The sequence below is a fragment of the Durio zibethinus genome, chromosome 15 (genome assembly GCF_047325235.1).
Source record: "Durio zibethinus cultivar Kanyao isolate XHJ-2024 chromosome 15, ASM4732523v1, whole genome shotgun sequence".
In the NCBI taxonomy this organism is placed as follows: Eukaryota; Viridiplantae; Streptophyta; class Magnoliopsida; order Malvales; family Malvaceae; genus Durio; species Durio zibethinus.
Window position 1 is genome coordinate 18043170 of NC_143176.1, and position 25418 is coordinate 18068587.

General features: G+C 30.3%; 1 pseudogene; it reads right to left on the reverse strand.

The window, feature by feature from the left end:
• Positions 1-3833: 3833 nt before the first annotated feature.
• LOC111302015 (pseudouridine-5'-phosphate glycosidase-like) lies at positions 3834-23447 on the reverse strand (annotated as a pseudogene).
• Positions 23448-25418: the final 1971 nt, after the last annotated feature.

Genomic DNA, 25418 nt, shown 5'->3' on the forward strand with positions numbered 1-25418 from the left:
CCAACCTTAATTTCCCAAAATTTATCCTTAAAATCTTAGATCTACGTACAAAACCGTGAACCAAACACCCTAAAAATGCTGGTTTCCATCACTCCACGTGGAATAGTCTTCCATTATATTTTTTTCCCTTCACCTATTCATTCTCCTCATCTAGTTGGAAGTCCCAAAACCCCTTAGATTTTCCCAAAGCTAAAATCCACTTTTATTGACTTTTATTGACTTTGTTTGCTTGTTATTGTTTTTGGTTATTGATTGTTTTTCTTTTTCTTGTTTTTTACTTGTGTGACTTCCCCTAAAGGGAATGAGGCTTGTAGATTTTGCTTTATTTTTTTGTGTAATTTTAATAGTAACTATTTGCTGAGCTTTGAATAGATGGGTAAAAAGTGGTCGTGACAGTAGGATGGTGATACGATGTAGGTTTTTTGTGTAATTTTAATGAAATCTCATCGTCGACGAGTGATGGTTCACAATTTTGGAACAGTGACCAACAACAAAGAAAGGGCAAAAAAGAAGATGTCGTGTTCATTTGTTGAAAGAGTGATAGAATGAAGAGTTTAAAGAGAGAGAGGGAGAAAAGAAAAAAATTTTGAGAAGTTTATAATGACCTAATGATGTGTTTAAGAAGGGAAAGAAGTTTGGAAAAAGAAAGAAAAATAAATCACCAATAGAAGCCACGTAGGTGATTGAGAATGGTTAAATTTTGATTAAAATGAATAAAATTAATACTCCCTCCATCCCATATTGATTAGATGGTATTGACTTTTACGGAGATTAAGAAAAAAATTTTTAATTTAATATGTTTAATATTAAATTTAAAAATTTTTTAAAAAATTAAAATTTTATGATTTTTAATATCAAAAAGTAAAAAAAAAAATCATAAAAAAAATTTTAAAATATAAAGTATAAAAATTTTAAATATTAAAAATATATATAACTTTCAAACATTCAAAAAATAAGAAATAAAAAAATAAGACAGCGAAAGTAATATGAATTAATGGAGGGATGAAGGGATTAATGGATTGATATAATCATCAAGGATTCATTTTGAACTATTTTAAGGCACATCATGTGTTAAAGGCTCACTTAAATCGAGATATCACTTTAAATAGGTTGTTTAGTCCTTTAGGGTAAGGTAAGATATTCTGTACCTGACAGTTTAAGACAAATGAATGCAGGTCGTATATTTGAGATAATCCAACAAGTGATTACCGGTAAGACTCGAACAAAGATGTGTACTAACTGACAGTATAAGACAGGTGACTACAAGTCGTGTATTTGAGATGATCCAGCAAGTGGTCACTGATAAAACTCAAACAAATATGTGTACTACCTAACAACCTAAAATAGATTGCTGCAAGTCGTACATTCGAAATGATCTTAACAAGTGACCAACAATAGGACAATCCAAGATCTCTTTATTGAAGAGGATGAACCTTAACCGATTGAACCAACCATTTGTTGGTGTCTTTTCATTCCTTCCTTTTGGGTAAGAAAGAAAGAAAGAATTTAATTTTTTTTTAATTTTTAAAAACTATACATCAAAATTTTAACTATATCAAGTATATATTTTGTATGCAAAAAATCGTTGAGATTTTTAAAATATAATCATCTATTTTTCAAACTCTGAGAGTAGCTCCAAAATAAAATCTTAAATTTTGATCGATAAGATATCTTCTTAGAACATGTGAAGGGCATGTTAAAAAATATACTGTGAATTTAACTTTTGGGGACATGACAACAAAGCCAATTTCCTTTATTTTGTCGATTCTTGATATGCTTAATTCAACAGCCACTATGCATCTTAGAAAGTTTGTTTATTATCAATTTGTTTCTTATATATTTTTTAAAAAAATTTATAATTTGGATAAAAAATTAAAAATACTAAAATTTAAACTTTAAATTTATTAAATATTATTTTTTAAAAGTAATTTTATAAACTAACTAAACTAATGCTCTCATTTCTTATCAATTCCATATTTTATCACAAGATATCACTAGTTAAAAAATTTATTTACTACAATTTCTGTAGACACTTATTTTTGTGTGTATGCTTATCAGATCAAGTCAATGCTTATTATTATTTTTATAAAATTACTCCATTCAAAATTTTTATATTCATACTGTATTTTTTGTGTTATTTGTAGGAATCAATGTTTATTTCACAAGAGTTTAAAAAATAATAATAATTAAACAAACCTTTTCTTGGAAATATGCAGATTTTACTTATGTGAAGGACAACATAAAAAATGAAATTAATTTATTAAATTGGAAATTTAGCAACATGATTCATACACTTATATTTAAAAAATAACATCTATTGTATATAAAACTCATATATCAACACCTATAATTTCCTTCCTTATTCATAGACTAGGGTTTTCTTTATACAAAAAAAAAAAAAAAAAGTTTTTGTTGTATTAAGACTTTGGAATGCCCTTCAAATCTCAGTTTCCAATCTTAATTTTCAATTTTAAATTGTATGCAAAAAAAAAAAAATTGAGAATTGAAAAGTCGTGATAGAGAACAAAAAAAAAAAATTGCCGTCTTTAAACTCATATTTTTTGTAGTTTTTTGGGTTGATGCCGATGGAACATATTTTTGGCTCGTTTCGGTTGGGCCTCAAGGTCCCCATATGTACTATATCACAAGGGCACAGTTTCAGACAAAACTGAAAAAATAGGCATCTTTTATTATGAATCTCTTTTCTTCAGTTGCACTGCAAGAAGGAAATGCCCCTGGACCAAAAAGTAATAATGGTGGAAAAAGCCAACAAAGGGTTGGCTCAATATTCAGCATCTTGTGATTATACCTACAGATCACTTTCTTCTTCTGCACGAAAGATACTAGCAACAACACCTAGATAGTTTCATTTTGTAGTGGTCCAGCTGAGAAACATCCCCATCCCCCCAAAAGAAAAAAAGTGGCTTCATGAAGAAAGTTGTTTGGCATTCATTTGCCAACAAAATCGCCTGCTCCATGCTGGTTTCTTCAACTCGAGGGAGGGGTTTTTCTAAATTTCAGAATCAATTAAAACATAGGGATGGAAAGCAGACCTTTTGACATGATGGGACGATTGGCTTATGCCTGCAAAGTGCACAAGGACTCTATGCGGTTGAGCATTGCATGTGCATCATATATAGGGTGTAATATAAAACCAGAAGATTTTAATGACTTAAAAAATGGCAGCAATATCAACAGGTTAATCACTAAAGTGAAAGTCCTTAGCCCTGGCCTCCTTTTATCAGAAATCCACTCTTCAGAGTGCAACAGTAAGACAAGTGGTTCCAACTAAACAATTAATGGTGATTACACTTTGGTCTGCAATTTCAAGTTTAACTAATGTATATACGACTCCTCTTCTTTTTCATTATTAATCCATTTGACCATTGATCAAGGATGAAAGATACAAACCATTGTAAGTGAGAAGATCCAACTTGCCAGGTGAACGGCTGCAGGATCAGAAAGCATCGGCGCCTATGTGTACACTTCATATCGCCTGGCATAACTGTAACATCACTTCAAGTGATAAAGATTAAATTATTGAAGGGGAAATCAAGCAGCTTAATCAGGACAGAGTACCCACCAAAAAAAAAAAATGCTACAAAGAAGTACAAACATTGAATGGTTTCAGAATTCTGAAAGTTTGTTAGCGCTGTGAAACTTCCTTAAATTATGTCCTGAAACACAGGCATCCATTCCCTCTTGGAAGGGATTTATTTATTTATTCTTTTCGCAAACAATTTGTTCTCTGAGGTTTGTTTTTGGCAACTTCTTTTGTAATCAATACAGTGTATTAAACAAAATATTGCTCACCTTATATAATGTTATTTGAGCTAGGCCAGGGCTGCAGATATCTTAGCATCGTGAGCAGCATTGTGTTTTACAAGCGCAATGTCTAAAGCTTAGTTAAGAAAACCAATACAATAAGTTGAAAAAATTCATTGCTTGAGTAGCATTTAAAGAATAACGAAAAATGATAAGAATAATGATGTACTTTTACACAAAAGCAAATTCTCTAAGTCAGCCATCATAAGATTAGAATAAATTGACTTACCAGTGTGTGCAATGCCACAGGGCAGAAAGTCCGCAGATATTAAACAAAGTATAAATATTATTTATCTCTTAAGGATACTTGAACCTAGTGATGCTCCTTCAGTTAATTCATTAACTCCTGCAAGCAAGAAATGAGTCTCAGCATTCCCAGTTATGTTCTTTTCCCCGAAGATAAACAAAAACAATTACAAAGGAAGCTAAGAACTCCGGATTTTAACGAAGTATAAAGCAGTTTCAACCTAGCTTCTGTTTGGGCACATTGTATTGCAGACTCTATTAAGCTTCCAGAAGCTGAGTGCTCTTTCGGGATAGGAACTGCAATCAATACTCCATTTCCGAGAATAAGTTTCCTGTTTGCATCTGTAATTAATTTTTTAAGAAAAAAGAAAATAAAATGAAAGAGACCATTAATAACTACTTTTAGAAAGAAACTAGAAAAAAAAAAAAAAAAAGATCAAATGAACTCTGTCACTTGCCAATTAACGGCTCACATTCTTCTGGCCTATCTACGCGACAAGGCACCTACGTTATCACCACCTACCAAGAAAAAGAACATCATTCTTGTTAATGCATGTTTGTCTATGAATTGAAATATTATGGGAATATTTTATGGGAGATAGTTTGGAAGGGATTAATTGAGAGTATCAATGTGTAATTTGTAATTGATTCTGCTTCTTTAGTATTGTCTATATAATGGAAGGCTAATTCAAGGGATTAGCAAGTTGTTATCCAAAACTTAATTCTAACATGGTGTTAGAGCCAACAGCGCAACCCTAGCCATTGCCGCACTCTCTCTCTGTCTCTCCCTTTGCCCAAAATCCTCTATGATATCCCTTCCATTATCTCCTAAGCCATTGCTACTATAGACTTTGATCTCATAGCCCTAAAGTTGTGTACTTACAACTTTTCCCTCGTCTTCAACAACCCCTCATTAGTTGAAAGGGGGCCACCACCTTATTCTCAAAAGTGGCAAGAAGAAGAGGTTGCAACCTCTTCGTGAATGATAGATTAAAGGAGACAAGTTCTTCTCAGTGTAAATCATGGTTGCAGAACTAGGGATGGAGTTCCTAATTGTTGATTAGGGGTTGTGTTACCCGATTGAAGGATTACAAGTTGTGTTCTAGAGGAAGAAGGTTTTGTGGCCATGGTAAATGAAGAGGCAATTGCATCAAAGGTAATAACTCAGGAGTTTATCATGGGCTCATGGTTGTCAGATGAGAAACTTGATAGCTCCAACTACTTATCATGGAGCAAGAATATGTTGGTGACCTTGCGAGGTCTTGGAAAGGATCAATTTTTGACACGTGAGCCATTAACAAAGGAAAGCTTAGAGTATGCAGCATGGGAGTAAGAGGGCAATCGAGTACTTGGACAATTATTAAACTCAATGGAACGAAGAATCAAGATGATTTTCAATCAATACTTTATAAGTAAGGAATGTTGGGATGCTTTAAAATTTGTTTATGCAAATTCTAAGAATTAGCAAAGGATCACAAATTTTACCATGGCATAGATTAGAATGGATCAATCCGGTAAGAGCTTGAGGGAATATTTTGTTGTGTTCAAATAGGTATATGATGAGTTTAATGAACTCATACCTATATTTATCAATATGAAGACAAACTAGGAGCAACAAGAGGCTCTAACTGTAGTGTATTTCTTAGCATGATTGACGAAAGAGTACGCTAGTGTTAGTACTCAAATGTTAGTATGTAAAGATCTATTTTCTTTACTAGATGCTTATAAGTGCTTAAATAGGGTCACTCATCATGATCTTCCACAGGAAGACAAGGCAATATTTGTGGCCTCATAGTGTGAAGGTTGAGCACCACGCCGAGGACATGGTGGATAAGGTAAAGGACATGAAAGTGGTATAAGAGACTCATGGTCTTGCTATCATTATGGATAGTAAGGACACTTACAAAATGTTTGTCTGCAACTTCGAGGCAATTTTGGCCCACCAGTGACATATGTGAATGATGCTATGTTTTAACGCTAGCAGTAAGAAGAGAGAGAAGTTTAGTTATCCCATGATGAATATGATAGGCTTATTTAGATACCTCAAAATTAGACTTCAATATCCTCTCCAATAGTAACTTTTTTATGAGGTAAATCTACTGCATGTCTAGCTACCTTTTTCAAGACTTGGGTGATTGATTAAGGAGGTTTGGATCACATGATGAGTACTACAGGCACTCTTTATTCATATACTCCTACGACAAAGAAACATTATGTTTTGGTTACTAATGAAAACTTTATAGATATTGTGGGAAATGGCAAGGCTCAACCTATATCCATATTACCTTTACATTCTGTGCTACATGTCCCTTCTTCTCCTTTTAACTTACTTTCAATTAGTCAGATTACAAGTAATATAAATTGTAGTGTTTAGGTTTTTCCTACTTATTGTATTTTTCAAGATCTATTGACGAAGCAAACTATTGGCATGGAAAGGATCGAATGAGGTCTTTATGTGCTTGATGACGTATAGAAGATACAGTATGAATTAATGACATACTAAAGAAAATTGTCATCAACTTATGAGTTTCATTGTCATTATGGTCATCCATCTATGTCAACCTTATGAGCTATATGTCCTCATTTATCATATTTTTAGTTTTGATTGTGAATCATGTAAGTTTGCTAAACTACATAGAGTATCCTATCCACATCGATTTAATAAAAGAGAAAAGTTTCCTTTTGCTGTGATTCATTCTGATATATGAGGGTCTTGTCCTATTATTTCAAAATTTAGTTATAGATATTTTATGACATTTGTTGATGATTATTCATGAGTTTGTTGGTTGTATTTGTTGTGGAACTGCTTTAAATTATTCTTTATCTTCACTACATTTCACACAAAAATAAAAAATTAATTCGGTAAGTCTATGAAAATTTTATGGAGTGATAATGAGGGAGAGTATTTTTCTATAGAGTTTGTTCAATTCCTAATCTAAAAAGTATTATTCATCAGTCTCGTAAATAGATACACCATAACAAAATGAAGTTTCTGAAAAGAAGAATCATTATTTGTTAGAAATGGCTAGAGCTCTTTTATTTCAAATGAAGGTTCTTAAGGTGTTTTAGAGTAAAGCTACCATCACAGCATGTTATCTTATAAATCATTTATCGTCCTCAGTTCTTGAAGGAAAATTTTTTCTTTAAGTATTATGTCCTTATCATTCCTTATTTCTAATATTCCTCAAGGTGTTTGGGTGCACATGTTTTGTTAGTGGCACTCATCTAAGTCACACTAAATTAGACTCATGTTCTCTTAAGTATATCTTCCTAGGTTTTTCACATGTCCTGAAAGAGTATCGATACTACCTTTCAGACATAGGTCACTTTATTATTTTAATAGAGATCGTATTTCATGAATCGTTTCCTTTTCTTTCAGTACTATAGTCTCATCCGTCATTTATCATATCAGAAGAATAATATTTTTTCATCTATTAGATACATAGTATACTGGTTAATGTATCTCCTTCTAAGGCATGCCCAGATACTCCATTTGGTTGAACGTATACTAGAAGGACCTATGTAAATCCACTTATGAAAACTTCCACTATTAGGACACTATAGCTAAAAATGTACCGATTGCTTTACGAAAAGGTACGTAAACTTGCAAAAATTTTCCTTTATACACACTTTAGTACAAGGGACTTTCTATTTAACTTCAGACTTATATTGCCACAATTAATGCTATTATTATGCTGCATACTCTTCATGATGCTTTTGTAGATTAAAGATGGCATAAGGCTATAGAGGATAAGATGATGGCCCTAAAGGCCAACCATACATGGGATTTAGTTTCCTTGCCAAAAGGGAAGCAAGCTATTAGGTGCTAGTGGGTTTACATTATAAAATTTAATCCTAATGATTCATTAGCTAGATTGAAAGTAAAAATAATAGCAAAGGGATATACGTGAACATATGGAGTAGATTATTTTGATAACTTTTCACTAGTGGCAAAGATAAAATCTATTTGCTTATTTCTTAATTTTGTACACATAAATTAGCATTACATCAATTGAATATAAAGAATGCTTTCCTATATGGTGACTTGACTAAAGAGATATATATAGAGCAACCACCGAGGCTTGTTGCTTAGGGGGAGTCTGGGAAGGTTTGCCATTCGCATAGGTCTCTATATGGTCTTAAGCAATCTTCAAGCACATGGTTCGATAAATTTAGTGTAGCTCTTATTCAGTATGGCATGCAATAAAGTGAGAAGGATCATTCAACATTTTATATGCAGCAGAGTTCTAGCCTTATATTATTGGAAGTGTATGTAGATGATATCATCATCACTAGCAGTAATAATGTAAGGATTGACAGACTTAAAATGTATTTTAAATCTCAGTTTGAGACTAAAGATCTTAGTCAATTGAAATAGTTTTTGGGTATTGAAGTGGCAAGGTGTAAAAAAAGAATCTTTGTATCTCGAAAAAGTATGTGTTAGATATTTTAAGAGACGCTGGCTTGTTCCATGCCAAGCCAAGATGGATATAGGTATCAATCTCTAGAAAATGGCACTTTACTTGATGATTCCACACTTTACAAAAGACTAATGGGAAAACTAAATTACTTGACCATGACAATACTTGATATATCTTTTTCAGTGAATGTGCTAAGTTAAGTCATAGCAGCTTCTAGAGATACTCACTGGAAAGCAGCAATGCGCATCCTCTAATATTTGTTGAGAAATCTTGAAAAAGGAATACTTTATAATTTTACTATGATAAAGGTATTTGAGCCTATGTAGATGTAAATTGGGTAGGCTTTCCTATAGATAAGAAGTCTACATCTAGTTATACTATCTTCCTTGAGAGTAATCTAGTGTCCTATAAGAGCAAAAAGCAATAAGTAGTTGTTAGTTCTAGCACAGAAGTAAAGTATAGAGCCATGGCTTTGGCTACAATAGAGGTATTATAGATTATTCAATTTTTAGATGAAATTTAGCTTTCAGTTCAAACCCCTATAGAGTTATAGTATGATAATCAAGTGGTGATTCATATTGCTTCTAATCCAGTTTTTCATGAAATAAATAAGAATATATAAGTTGATTGTCATTTCATCAGGGAAAAGTTACAAAGTGGAACAATATTATTGAAGCATATACTTATAGGGGAACAACTAGTCGAAATTCTTATTAAAATCACTTCTAGGAGTTTGAGTTGACTATATATGTAACAAGCTGAGCATGATTGATATATATGCTCCTTCTTGAGAAGGAATGTTAATGTATACTTATGTGTGAGTTGGAATATTATAAGAATATTTCTTGGGAGATAGTTTAGAAAGGATTAATTGGGAGCAATGTAGCACCCCATTTTGTTCGAAAGTCTCTCCGAAATTAAAATGGGCCTTCAATAGTAAATTAGGTTTGATTAAGAAGCTTTAGACCTAATAAGATAAAAGCCTAAAATTTTTAATTGTAATTTGATTTTGATTTTAATTTTGGTTTTAATTTTTTTATTTAGTTTTGATTTTAATTTTATGATTTATTTTGGTTAAAAAAAAAAAGAGAAAGAAAGAAAAAGTCAAAGTTAAAAAGTAAAAAAAAATGAGGGATTTTGTTTGGGATTCAACTCAGATCCACTTCTGAATTTAATGGCTTGATTCATGCAAGACCAAATCATGTAAAAAGGGAAACTCAGAAAATCAAACCCAATTCACAAAAAAAATCAAATTAAAAATCACAAATTAAAAATCATAAGAATTTAAAAATCATAAGAATATCAAATCATACGGTGGAATTAATTTTTCAAGTTGAAAGGAATTCATTCCCTATAAATGAACAAGCAATAATCACACACAAAAGGAGAAGGATAAAGATTGAGTTTTGAGTTTTGAGTTTTGGAATTTTTTTTATTTTATCTTTGGATTTTGGTTTGTGGGAATTTTTTTTAGGGTTTGGGTTCTATGATTTTTCATGGTTTTCTGACCTGATCTTAAAGGTTTTTTTTTTTTTTGAAATTACTCAAACTTTGAGATTGTTGAATTGTTTTCAAGAATTTATGGTTGATTTCTAGGTACTAGTATTGGCTTTTTTTTTTTTTTTTTTGGGTTTTAGGCAAATTGTTTGATTTTAAAATTCTGGGTTAGATTCAAGATTTTGAAAATTTTTTATATTTTTCTAGAAAACGGTTGAACTTTTCAACGTGTTTGAGTTTTCCAATGAGCTCATGGTGGTTAGAGAATTTTGGGCAATGGTTTCTAGGTTGTTTTAGGTTAGTTTGAATATTTCAGTAGCCATTTGAAGATTTCGATGCCAAAATCTAATTTTGTTGAATTTTCTGGTGAGTTTGTGGAAAGAAGTTAGAGAAAAGGCCAAGGCATTCTAAAAAAATCAATTTTTTGACTTTTATACACGATCAAAACGGCATCATTTTGAAGAGCCTTAACCCATGTGAACTAGAGCCATGCACTGACTTGATAAAGAGATCTCAAGAGAGATTATTGAAAATGCTATCAAGAGTGGCAAGCTTGAAGAAGGAGAAACTAGCAAAACCAAGAAAAATGGGATGTCCAAAAAGAAAAAAGCTAAAACCTAAGCTGTGAGTTTTAAGAAGTTACGATTTAGAAGTTATGCACGATATCCACCACATGTTCATCCTGTTTAGTACCCTACAGTTAAAAATATTGCATAAGTCTTTTACCAACCTAAGTATCTAACCGTGAACAACATTTTCCCAAGTTCTTATCAACCAATCTTTCAGGCACATGCATATAGGCCTAGTCCCGTCATTGTACCAATTTCAAGGCCTAACAATCAAGTGAGGGGTTTGAGGAGATTTAGAGACAACCAAAAGAGAACTCGCATTGTTTTTATGCCTATAACCTATACTAAGCTATTCTTAAGTCAAGAACAACCTGATATCCCCAGTTCTTTTGGAACCATTGAAGCCACCATATCCTAAATGGTACAATGTTAATGCCATATGTGATTACCATAATTGGAATGTGGGTTACTATAGAAACCTACCTTACTTTTCAGCACAAGGTATAAAGTTTGATCTAAGCAAGCTCGGTGAGCTTTAACAAATCAGGGGAGTTAAATGTCAATAAAGCTCATTTGTCTAATCACCTAGGGGCATAATTTTGGGAAGAATATAAAAAGGCTTATTGAAATTACTTTTCATTTTAGGATTTCTTCAAAATAATGATTTCTTTTATATATTAGAATTTCATATTATTTTTCATCATTTTAATAAAAATGGCAGGTATGATGCATTTTTATGACCATTTTCTCTTTCATGTGAATCACCGTTATGTGCTTTTACTTTATCATATTTTTTCTCATATCTATTTTCTTATTCCAAATAATAAATGTTCAGACAGTTATGACAATAATTTAGGATTTGATTTTAAAAGCATTATTCATATTGATATGATTGATAAGCTAAGATTGTTAATTTATTAGGATTACTGAATAAAATAAAACAAATCTGACAAAAAATTTTGCTCATTGAAAGATGAAACTGATGCAGTACGTGATCTTTGTAATAGTTCATTCACAAGTTTACTTTTGGTCAATAAATGTTTTTCATTGATAGTATTTATGTTTGAGATGAAAAATGATCATATTTTTTTTACTCTTCACATAAGAAGTAAAATTATCCTTTGCTACCCCATTTAAGCTTGTTGAAATTCTCTTTTAAGGAACCCTAACCAAGGATCATTTTCACACTAGAGGCAAAGTTTAGAAAGCTTGTTTACAAAAAAAAAAAAAAGTGAAGATCCTTAGAGATTTCAGGGACAAAGGTTTTTTGTGCTCAAATCTTTCTTAAAAAATGATGAAAAGTGCAAAAAAAGAAAAAGAAAAAAAAGAAGGAAAAAAAAAGAAAAAATTAATTGGACAAAATATCAAGATGCTTTACATGAAAATAAATGATCCTTGGTTTGATTACCTTTCAAATATAGTTTCGGCCTATTTTATTCATTTCTTTCATAACCCTTTACCTTAGCTTACATTACATTTCTTAAAAATCTATTTTGATCGAATGTAAATACTTAAATTAGAGAATTATGAGTTGAACTAAAGCAAGTTTGCAATTGGATTGTTTAGGATTTTATATCATTGATGGATCAAAGGGAAAGGAAATAAAAAGAAAAAAATAAAAAAAGTAAAAGTAAAAGTAAAAGCAAAAAAAAAAAAAAAAAGAGAAAAGGAAGACTTAAATTGAAAACCTAAAAGGAAGGTTTAAGTAAAGATAGAGACTCGAAAAAACAATTTCATTTAAGGATCCCAAGAATATGGATGATAATTGGCTCAAAGATTGAGAATATCGATAGAATGTGTTTTTGAGAAAAAATTTTGAGTTTGAGTTCAAAATTATCTGAACAATCATTATTCTGGATGTTGATATCACGTTTAAATAGTCATAGTATTTTATTGCTGTTTATATATGATTTGTTCTAGACCAGACTTCATTTCAATACCCAATTTTCTTATTCTTTACTAAATGTGTATCGCCTGAATGAATTAAGGAAATATATCATATTTGTCATGAATTAGAATGATAATAATAAGTGAATGATAATGTCTACAAAAGAGTTTTCCATTCTTTTAAAAGAAATTCAAGATGAAACAAGTGAAAAAGCTTGAGAAAATTATTTGAAAATGGTAAATGAGGTAACCCATTGGTGAATACAATGATGGATTGGTTAACATTACATGTGAGTTATAACAATCATAGTATTTTGTTGTTGTTTATATTTGATTTGTTTTTTTATCAAACTTCCTTTCAATACCTAATTTTCTTATTCTTTACTAAATGTGTATCCCCTAAATGAATTAAGGAAATTTATCATATTTGTCATGAATTAGAATGATAATAATAAGTGAATGACAATGTCTACAAAAGAGTTTTCCATTCTTTTAAAAGAAATCCAAGATGAAAAAAGTGAAAAAGCCTGAGAAAATAATTTGAAAATGGCAAATGAGGTAACCCATTGGTGAATACAATGATGGATTGATTAACATTACTTGTGAGTTATAACTAGAAGAAGAAAATAATATAGATCAATTGATGGAATTTGTTTTGAGATCATTAGTGCTGGGAAGCTAAGAATGAATATATGAGATGATAGAATCTTGAGAACCTTGTTACCACAATTGAAACTTCATGGCATTGATTTAGTGACATCTACACCACATACATTGTGTTTGCATTGTTTGATGATTATTTGAATCCTTGACAATTGCATTTGCATCATGTTCAAGGCATGCATTTGCATTATGTAAAGAACATTTGGATCATCAGCATTATTGTTTACAACATGTATTTGTATCATGTATTTGTATCATTTAGTGAGAATTTGGGTTGTTGCATTTGCATCATTCAGAAGGCATTTACATTATTATCATGACATTTATTGCATACAAGAATTTGATTTTGATTGGAGAAAATTTTTTACTTTTGAATCCTCAAATGAGGAAGATCTTTCATGATGAGAATTTTTTAGATAAGAAAAACTTTCCAATTTTTTTAAAGTTATAGAGCCAATGTTTAAAGGAGCCTTTTTCAAAAATAATCACAATTTATAAAACCTCCAGGCATAATTCCTAAAATCTTTCAAATGAGAATATATGACATTTTGATTGTGAATCTCTAAAATTTTTTTAGTGTGAATCTTTGATATTTTTTATGCAAAACCCTAAAATTTTTCAAATAAGAATCTTTAAAATTTTAGATGTGAATCTCTAAAATTTTTTAAATGTAAATATTTGAAGTTTTGGATTTGAATCCCTAAATTTTTTTCTAATGAAAATCTTTAACTTTTAGTTGTGAATTTCTAAAATTTTTCGAATAAAATCCTTAAATTCTAAATGTAAGCCTTGAAATCTTTAATGTGAATCCATAAATGTTTCAAATATGAAGATTTAAAATTTAGATGTGAATCACTAACAAAAAAATTTTTAAATGCGAATCTTTAAATCTTGTATATGAATTTAGAAATTTTGGATGTTGAAATTTCTACGAATTTTAAAATTTTTGCAAAATTGAAATGCTTACAAACTTGAAATTTTTGTGAAACTAGAATTCTTGCAAATCTTTAAATTCTTACGAATCCAAAAGTCTTGCTATTCTTTGAATTCTTGCAAATTTGAAATATTTATGAATCAAAAATTTTTTTGAATCTTTGAATTCTTGCAAAACTAAAACTCTTGTGAATCTAAAAATCTTTACAAATCTGAAACTTTTGCTAATTGGAAACCTCTGCGAAACTTGAAATCTTTGCGAATTTGGAACCTTTGTGAAACTTCAAAAATCTTTGTGAATTTGGACATTTGAGAATCTTGCAATTTTTGCGAATCTTGGAATCTTTCAACTCTTGTTATAAAACCTTGCGAATCTTTGAAATTTTATGAACTTTTGAATTTAATAATAAACCCTTGAATTTTCAAATTGTGAATCTTTGGATTTCAATCTAAAATTTTTGAATTTTTAGGATCCGAATAAAATGGTTGTCTTTTGACATTTCCTATTTGAAGTTTTTAAAGTTGCTTAGCCTCTATCTAGAGGAGCTTATTTCTTAATTTAAAGTTGTTTAGCCTTTGTATAAAAGAGCACATTTCTTAATTTAAAATTATTGAGCTCCTGTTTAGAGGAGTTATTTGAAATTTTCTTTTTCTGAAAGTGGCATGCCTCTATTTAGTAGAACCTTGAGTTGAATCGGATGCAAATTCTTGTTTCATAGAAAATCTATAAAGAGGAGCAACTATAAGCACCCCATTTTGTCCGAGAGTTTCTCCATAATTGAAACGGGCCTTCAATCGTAAATTGGGCCCAATTGGGAAGCTTTAGGCCTAATAAGATAAAAACCCAAAATTCTTAATTATAATTTGATTTTGATTTTAATTTTGGTTTTAATTTTTTATTTAGTTTGTATTTTAATTTGTGATTTATTTTGGTTTTAAAAAAAAAAAGATAAAGAAAAAAAAGTCAAAGTCAAAAAGTCCAAAAAAACAAAAAAAAAATGAGGGATTTTGTTTGGGATTCAACCTAGATCCAATTATGAGTTTAATGGCTTGATTCATGCAAGATCCAATCATGTACAAAGGGAAACTCAAAAAATCAAACCCAATTCATAGAAAAAATCAAATAAAAAATCACAGATTATAAATCACAAAAAATCAAATATACGATGGAATTGATTTTCCAAATTGAAAGGGATTCATTCCTTATAAATAAATAGGTAATAATTACACACAAGAAGGAGGATAAAGATTGAATTTTGAGTTTTAGAATTTTTTTCTATTTTATCTCTGGATTTTGGGTTTTGGAAATTTTTTTTAGGGTTTAGGTTTTGGGATTTTTCATGGTTTTGTAACCTAATTTTAAAGTTTTTTTTTTTTCTAAAATAACTAGGACTTTGAGATTGTTGAATTACTTTCAACAATTTGTGGTTGATTTTTGGCTACTGTTATTGAAATTTTTTTTTTTATTTCTAGGTTTTAGGTGAATTGTTTGAAAATCTAAAACTTTTGGGTTGGATTCAAGATTCTAGAAAATTTTTGGATTTTTCCAAAAAATAGTTGAATTTTTTGACGTGTTTGAGGTTTTTTATGAGTTCATCATTGTTGAAGAATTTTGGGCAATGGTTTTTAGGTTGGTTTGAATATTCCAACAACTGTTTAAAGATTCTAGCATCACAATCTGGTTTTATTGAATTTTTTAGTGAATTTGTAGAAAGAAGGTAGAGGAAACTAATTCTAGAGAAAGAAGGGGACCAAGGCATTTTGAAGAAAAAACCAATTTTTTGGCTTTTATACATGATTGAAATAGCATCGTTTTGAAGTGCCTTGACCTACATGAACCCAATCTCAACTTGCGCTCTCACTTAGTAAGCTCAATTGCAACATTTTTCTTTTCTTTTTTCTTTGATTTTCTATTTTGATTTTGATTTTAATTTTTTTTTTTGTCTTTTTGTCTTTTTTTTATTGATTCTAATTAAGTGATTGAATTAAATTAAAAAATGATAAAATTATTTATTGCTTGATATATATAGATATATATATATTTTTCCTTTTGCATGAATGATATCTAATTGCATTTGTTTTATTTATTGTGTGATTTATTAAATATATTTTGCACAATTGCATAATTATATTTAATTGCATGATAATTAATATATTTGCATAATATAATATTATTATTACATGATATATTATATTATTTGAATGATATTATTTACATGATAATTTTTGCCTATCTTAATTGATTTTTTTTTAATTTTAAAAAGGGTTTTTCAAAAAAAAAAATTTGCAATCCTACCAAACTATTGGATGATTAAATCTTAAATTAAATCTCATCAAACTATTGGATGACTTAATAAATTTTCTTGAAATAAATAAACTTTTAATCCTACTAACATATTAAAGGATAGTCTTTGACAGAAAATCTTACCAACATATTAAAAAAATATTTTTTAAAATAAAATGTTTTCATAAATAAGAGTTTTTTTACAATAAAAAATTAAATGAATCTAATGACGAAGCTTCTTTAAAGTAAGATACTAGTTTTCACGAATACTCTTGAGATGAAAAAATTATCTTAAATTACTATCAAACTATTAAAATAATTTTAAGATCAATTTTCAACAATTAAATTATTTGGTAAACTTACAAAGATATTTTATAGTTTGGATAATTTAAAATCAAATTGGTACCATCTTTTAGATATGCGCTATAAGAGTGTTATAACATTTTTCACGCATAATCGTACTTTCGAATCTAAATCTAGTTTTATAGACTAGAATCTACCATTTAAAAAGTACTTAAGTCAAACTTAGGACTCCTCTTTAAAATATGACAAATACAATTAGATGGTCAATTAGATCTAAACAAAAAAGATTAATGACAACTCCTTTAGTTTATGTCTAACGGTAGGTCTACGGCTCTATATGTTATGACAAATATTAATATATAATTTGTAATTAATTCTCTTTCTTTAGTATTGTTTATATAATTAAAAACTAATCTAAGAGATTAGCAAGTTGTTTTGTAAAGACTTAATTCTAACAATTCTATATATTCTCCTTTGAACAAAGCATATCGAACTGTAAGCTTGCACATAAAACTGTCAAATTATCTAAGATTAACATTCTAAGAATGTTTTTGTGCACATATGAGCACCAGACACTCTTACTCGAAGCTTCAAACAGAAAAGCAATGTCTGGACAACAAATTAGAAACCTTCCAAAATGCTGTAATGCTCCAAATCGAACCCACTCCTCCCTTTCAAGAAAAGTAATGACGAAGAGAGACGAAAGGCAGTCCAAAGATAAATAAGATTACTGAAGCAGGACCATTGTTCACTGATGTTGACTTTGGAGTTTGGACCATCTAATGTAATGGTCACCGTTACTACAAATCAAATATTCTGTGATAATGATAGAAATGCAAATTCAATGCAACAATCATAGGGCTTGATGCCAGCCCTCGCTTTGCAAAAGTCAATTGAACAAGAAATCAAGGAGCTATATTTTAGGTGCCTTAACTGATTATTAAATTAGTCAGATACATGAACCACACCAATGTCATAAGAAAAACTCACAAGTAAATAATATCAGATTTTTTTTTTTTTTTTTGAGAAGAGAATAATATCAGATTTTTGAGAGAACACCAATCCAGCTTCTAGAAACGATATAATGTTCTGTGAGTTGACCATTTATACCTTGCAGCCACTTGTTTCAGTAAAAAAAGCTGGAAATTCATAGGTCTTATAAGCAGCAACACAAATTCCCTGAGTTTCCTGTATTAACAACAAATTTTGAAATCTTGCATAAAACACTAGTGATTGACAGTTCAGCCTGAAGCTGAAATCTTTTAAAATATTTGTAAACAAAGTGATTAAGTATCAAATATTCCAGTGTCCTTGGAATATCTAATATTGATTTTGCACCAGCAGAGACGACTGCTACTGGTGTCCTTCCGAGCTTTGTTAGATCAGAGGATATATCCATTGCTGCATTTGGAATATCAGAATCGCAAATTCTAATTAGTAAAGCGTTATGTTTTCTTTTTGATAAATTAATGAGACTAACAGAGTAAGGTTCATCATCGATGGTTCATTGGTTGCAAAGTTTTAACAACATCCAGACCAACAATTAGTAGGACTATTGCAGATGTGGAAGTACAATTTACTATGCTCGTCATATCTATATGTCATAGGTCGAGACTTAAGCTCCGAACCCGCACGGTTTCGAGACCCTGGCATCTACTTATCCGACGAGCCTACTTATGAGGTATTGTCCGCTCTGGCTCCCCTAACCTCATAGTTTGTATCCCCTAACCTCACGGTTTTATCCTACAAAAAGCGCCTCACAAGACAGAGATGGTGTGGACCTTTTTATACTCCAGTGACCCTCCTATTATGTTCGATGTGAGATTCAAGACTCTTCCTTAGGTCCGTGACATTCTCTCGCACCCAACCTCGTAACGCCCTCGTCACGAAGGCTGACCACCCTGCCTATCTCCCTCAAGGTGCTTGGCGTGGATCAAACGGTTTAGAGCTAGCTCTGATATCACTTGTCACGGGTTGAGACTTACGCTTCGAACCAGCGCGGCTCCGAGACCCGAGCATTTACTCATCCACCGTCCCAGATCAGCCTACTTGTGAGGTATTGTCCGCTCTTGTCTCCCTGACCTCACAGTTTTATCCTACAAAAGGTACCTTACAAGGCAGAGATGGTGTAGACCTTTTTATACTCCAATGACCCTCTTATTATGTTCGATGTGGAATTCAAAATTCTTCCTTAAGTCCGTGACATATACACTGCCCCAATTCCCCTAGTAACAAAAACAGGGATACCAACCTGCAAGTGCAGAATGCAGAATGCAGAATGTGTTAGTGCAAACTCTACTAAGGGTAAAAATTATGGCCAAAATAATAAAAAGAGAAAAGTTGATTGGTGAATTCAAAAGAGTAGGTAATGAAAGTAGAGATTTAAAACTAGTAGTCACTATGGCAGCAAAAAATATGGTTGCAGAAACAGTAGTTGCACCATTCCTTTTGGTGGCTACCTGTAAAAGGACATTGATTACCACACAAAATTTGAGCTGGAAAATATCATAAAATGATAGAAGTTAGTTTAGCCCCTTAAACCCAGGGGATTTATATAGATCAGTGTCATTTGTGGTTTCATTCTTCTGCTTATTTCAAGCAGATTTGAAGTAGATATTGAACAGAAATATTCAAGAAAACCAACAGAAAGAAAGCCATGATGCATATGAGAATCCTTAGAAAAACATAATAAATGAGTGAACTTGTCAGAAATTGCAGATAGATTTGTGTCCCATTACTTTACAATGTGCACCAATTTTGAAAGTTTAGTGAAAAATTTTAGGTTAAAATGTGTCATAGATTCTTATGTTTTTTTTTTTTTTTTTTTTTAAATTTAGTCCATTTAATATTATTTAAATAAATTTAATTTTTATAATATTATTTTTTTAAAATTTCAGTTTAATTATTAATAATGAATATGAAATAAATTCTCTATATTACAAGGACTAAATTTTTTAAAATAATATTATAAAAATTACATTTTAAAAAAAAATATATATAAGGACCTATAATATACTTTAGCCAAAATTTTAACATGCTGTAACGATTCGATCTTAACAAAACCACAAAAATAAACACTTAATCATACATCTAATCCGTTTATTATCTTTAAAAATAGAATCACAGACGAACTTGTAGTTCCTTGCAGCGATCTAAATGTGATACAACAGAAGATATACTAAAATATCTTCATACAAATAAGGTAAATTACTTCTAAATTTTGAGATAAATATCATTTTGATTTTTAAATTTTAAAAAATAACATATTAATTTTTATATTTTGATGGTCTTAACAAAATGGTTTTTTCGTCAATCAAATAAATGATCTTTCCGTTAGTCAAATCGTTGGAGAAAATTATATGAAAAGATGAAAAATTAAAAAACTAGGATAATGAATTAATAATATTATAAGTTTAACAAATAAAATAATAATAACAATTAAGGAAATAAAAGTTTGATAAAAATTTATTTTCTTAATTTATTTTTATGGATATTAATTCTTATGTATCTTTATTACTATTTTTGTAATACTAATTTTTAAATCAATTAATTTTTTTTAAGAAAAAATTTGTTAAGTTATCATTAGACTTATTCATAAATTGAGCTATCAATTAAATCTATAAGTTAGGGTTTTATGGAATCGAGTTTTGTGCATGATTTTTAAGGCTTAGACAAGACCCAATTAAATTATTATTTCATTAATATAATATTTTATTTTATTTGTATTTTTAAATATATTTAAAATTTTAAAATATTATTATAAAAAATAATTTTTAATATTTTAATTTTTAATAGTGAAATGGACCCATTCGGGTTTGTAATGGACGAGTTAAATTTAATCTTGAGCAAGAGTTTTGAAATTATCATCAAGGTTTCACTCTATTCATGAAAATTTTTACTTACAATTCAAATAATTAAATTTATCATTTTTTATTAATAAATGATAGTGTAAAATTTATAATATTTCATTGAAAATTTATACTAATATTTTATAACTAAAAAATATGGCTTTCAAAGAAACTTTTTATGATGATGAAATATTTTAAAATAAACGACAAATATACGATAAAATATTTTATGATGATATATAATCTAATTGTATGTTTAAACAAATAACAAATAAATTTTTTAAAAAAAGAAGTTATTTTCATTTTCAAGATATTGACTTGTTTTCCTCTCAACCTAAAAAATATTTACTAATAATGTAAAAGGTAAAAAAGTAAATTTATTTTTTATATAATTATCAAAATTTTTAGTACTTTTTCTTAACAAATATTTATTATTATAACTGCAACAAGTAAAAAAGCTTTATTATTGCCCTTTTTTTTGTAATTTTATCTTTGATTTAACGATGAATTGACAGATATATTTTAACGACTATATTAACAATTTTGTACTAATACTTCTTAACAAATATTTATTGTTATAACTATAACAAGAAAAAAAATTTTATTGTTACCCTTTTATGTAATTTTGTCTTTGATTTAATGATGAGTTGACAGATATTTTTTAACGACTATGTTAACAATTTTGCTGACGAAAAGATCGTTTTGTTATTATTATAAAAATATTGAGATTAATATTTTACTTTTTAAAATTTGAAGAGCAAAATAATATTCACCTCAAAATTAGGACCATGAACATAATTTACCCTAGAAGAAATAATTTTAATTACATCATCAAGATTGTAGTTTATTATTTACTTCTATCTAAGCAATGTTTAACATATATGGAATGCAACTATACGTTGTTCCGAGGAGAAGTTACACCAATTTTTTTCACTAAACTTTATATCTCTGTGAAGTAAACTTTGTCCATTTGTCTTAGAATTTATTTTCACTAAAACAAATCCTATAATCTTTACCTTAGGTAGATCTATCTCGAAGAACAGTACATTCCTATATGCAAAATCTAATTTTATGTGATACAATATGCGCAATGTCCCTTCGAGCTGTCTTTGCACACTTTTTCCCAATTGAGCAAGCCTTTCCAGTTGTTCCAAATTCAAACCTACAGACAATAAAAACTAGCAACATTAGAATCACAGAAAACAGTTTAAAAGATGAAATTAAAATTATTATAATCGCAGATATCCAGCCGAGGGCTACATTAAGGCGAACAGGAAGAAACTCAGTCTGGTGAGGAAAAATGAAACCATGGCAGCATTTTATGAAATGCTGAACATTGCAACATAAGCTTAGTTCATTGAGTTACCATCAACTACTAGAATGCTCTTCTCATTAGACATAGCAAATCTAAAGAGAGGAATTGTAATGTTGGCTTATGGTCTCTACTCCCTGATTTCAATCAGTAAGGAAAAAAAAAACAAATGCGGTACCTGAATTCTGTTTATGCAAACCCCGGTACAATTTGATCACTATAATATGCTGCTCCAAGCAATGGCTACGTATAGCATAATAAAGCAGTAAACATTGAAAGCCCAATATGTTGAAAACAACAATGCAACTGAGTACTAAGATTAATCCCAATAGAAACACTTGGTTTAGACATAAAAAGGGCTTAAAAGAAACAAGTTTAAGAATCAAGACCTACGCATTTGTATGCCATCAAGAATAGCAATGGTAACAGGAACAGTTCCATTCTCCCTCACAATTGACTCCAGGCTATTTTCAAATTCTGAGGATACCGGATTCTTATTGTTATAGGAGCACACTAAAAAGTTCATATATACATGTTAAATATTATTTAGTCCAAAAACTTAAGTTATTAGGTACTTGGATTCTTTATATATATATAAGACATCTCATCAGATTTATTAGTGATGTGAGATTTTTTACTCGTATATGAACTTTATTTCAATAATCTATCTTGTTCACTTGTGAGTTCTAATTAAGTCCCACTTGATTTTCCGTTCGAGTAAATCTTATTAACACCTCTTTTGAGTTAAATAACCTCACATCTTTAGTGTGCTTTTAGATCCATTCACAGCACTTAACCTTACTACTTAAGTTATCTCAGTGTTCCCTTAAATTTGCACTCTAAATTGACTCAATATATCACCCATTTGAAAATTTCGCTTTTGCATATTATCAGATACTCGTTGCATCCAAATCAAATTTTTTACTCTGATACTGACATTGAGCACATAGAATTAATGGACGTAATTAACCTTTGATTTACCAACAATCTACTCTCAACAACACTACTGGGACTCTCTTATACCAATTGTTAAGAGACACACTTAGAACTCATGAGAGTATATCAAAGATATCACTTGAGTTTAAAAACTTAAACTATTAAATTTTTTAATCTTCTATGTTTATATAGAACATCTCTCTCAAATTTTTTAATGAGACAAAATTTTTTATTCACGTATGAATCTTATCACAATACCGACATATTAAAAAATAATATGAAACAAATTACATTTAATCGACCTCCAATGCAATTTATGGCTATAAAGCATGAATCTTGACATTGGGTTTGTTCAAATCCCTTTTTTTTTCAATAAATTGCTAAAGGAAGCCTAAAGCTGTAAAATTTGAATATTCTCTCGATTTGTGAAACAAAAGGAATTCGTTTCAAGAATCCATAACAGTTTTAAACTGGGTTTTTAGATATCCGTCAAAAGAAATTGACGAATAAGAATCGAAAAAGTATGAAAGAAAAGAATACCATGGGAAATGATGGTGGACTCAAGAGCAACAACGGGTGGCCACTTGAGAAAGCCTCATAGACTTCTGCAGATACTTTGACTAAAGCGTTTGGGTTTGTTGGGCGAAGATGGTTGCCGAGATTCAATAGTCTTTTAACAACTACTGTTGATGATGATGATGACGAAAAAGATGAAGACGCCATTTTTCAAGAACTATTTGTGAAGCAACTTTGCAGTGCAGTGCAGTGTGGTGCGATGAGTTACTTCTAAAGAGCATAAAAACTATGTGCCTTTGTTTCCACTTCCGATCCGGACAAGATTAAACTAGAATGTGACTTTGATTGATTTACATTCATGTAATTTTTATATTTTTGAATTTTTAAATTAAAATTATTAAGTTTAAAAATAATATCTTGATTTAAATTAGTAATAGATTTAATTTTAATTTAATTTTGATTTTTCTCTTGAAAGAATGTGGTTATATTTATTTCACTTTAAATTTTTAATGTAAATATCACCTTAATTATTTTTTGTTGGATAAGTTGTATTTTTATTTATCCAAGGAAGTAGAGTTCTGCTGCAAAGTAACTATCCAACTGTGTATACAATTAACTAACAGCCTATTCTACCTTAGCCACATTTAGGTTCAAAGCATCGTATAACTCTTTAGTGACTCTATCTGCAGCAAAATGACTTAGCCCGTGTAATTGTATTCAAACATCATCTCTAATTCGATTTTGTAGGTGTGTTGTTACCTCTTCTTTTTGCTTGAATATTCAGGAGTTCTTTTCCCTCCATATGTGATATATGAAGGCATTCCATGCTAGTCTCAAAATGATGATTATCAATGCTTTCCCTTTCAATCTATTTGTTGCCCAGTTTAATTCTGAATCTCAGTTCTCCACTACTCTGTGAATTTTGCATGATTGAAGCAACAGTTGCCAGACTTCCTTTGAGTATGCACAGCCAAAGAACATATGATCCCTTGTTTCTACTTCAATCTTGCATAACCCACACCTATCATCAGTCTCCATTCTCCAAGCTCTTAGCCTATCTTTGGTTGGTGGTCAATTCAGTATAGCAATCCAAGAGATCAATGACTGTTTAGGAATATAGTGTGTGAACCATATTAGCCTATGCCATCTGACTTTTCCTTGCTTAGGCCTAAGGGTCTTCCATACAATAGTAGCAGAATAGTTATTATTTGGAAAAGGCCAAACTTACACTCCGCTTTTCAGCTTAATGAATTGCTAAGCAGTTTGCCTTAGTTGCAACAACTTCTTTCAACTCCAGCTGCTGTTTAGTTGAATTAGAACTTGTTAGACACTCCTTTCTTTTAGAACATAAGCTCAAGCCATGCAATTCATAATGAACCAGCTTTTATAAAAATGAACCATATGTTTTTCAAGAGGCAGACTTGAGTCCAGGATATTAAATCTTTGAGTCCTAGTCCTCCTTTTGACTTAGGATAACAAATTGCTTTTCAACTAACTCTAGCTCTCTTTGTTGTTCCTACTCTCTCTTCCAGAAAAAGGCTGAGCAAAGTTGGTTAATCTTGTTTATCACGTGCTTGGGCAAGCTGAAATGTCTGCACCAATAATTCTGCATACTGAAAATTACGAACTATATGAGTTGCACTCTGCCGGCATATGAAAGTTGTTTTGCAACCCAGCTTTTAATTTTAGATGTTATCTTTTCTATCAATATAGTGCAATCTTTTTCTGTGAGTCTTCTAGTGACCAATGGGACTCCCAAATATCTGACTGGCAGTGTGCCAATCTTGAATCTAGAAGCCTGTTGAATGACTAATAGTTCATCTTTGTCAATTTTAATCTGAAATAGCTCACTTTTTGCACAATTTAGTTGCAATCCTAAAATGTATAAAATACTTTCAATACCTCTTTTACCATCATGATAGAATCTAAATTCCCTTTTGCAAAAATTAATATGTCATCTACAAAGTATAAATGGGTCGATCCAATTCTCTTACACTTTGGATGATAGGCAATACTCCATGATTGGCTATTGCATCAAGCAGCCTAGAAAGAACATTAATTGCCAAGTCTAATATGTAAGGAGAGAGAGGATCCCCCTGCACCTCTAAAGTAGCCTACCAATCCTCCATTCAGAGACATTTAATACAAGAGAGTGGCAATACACTCACAAATCCATCA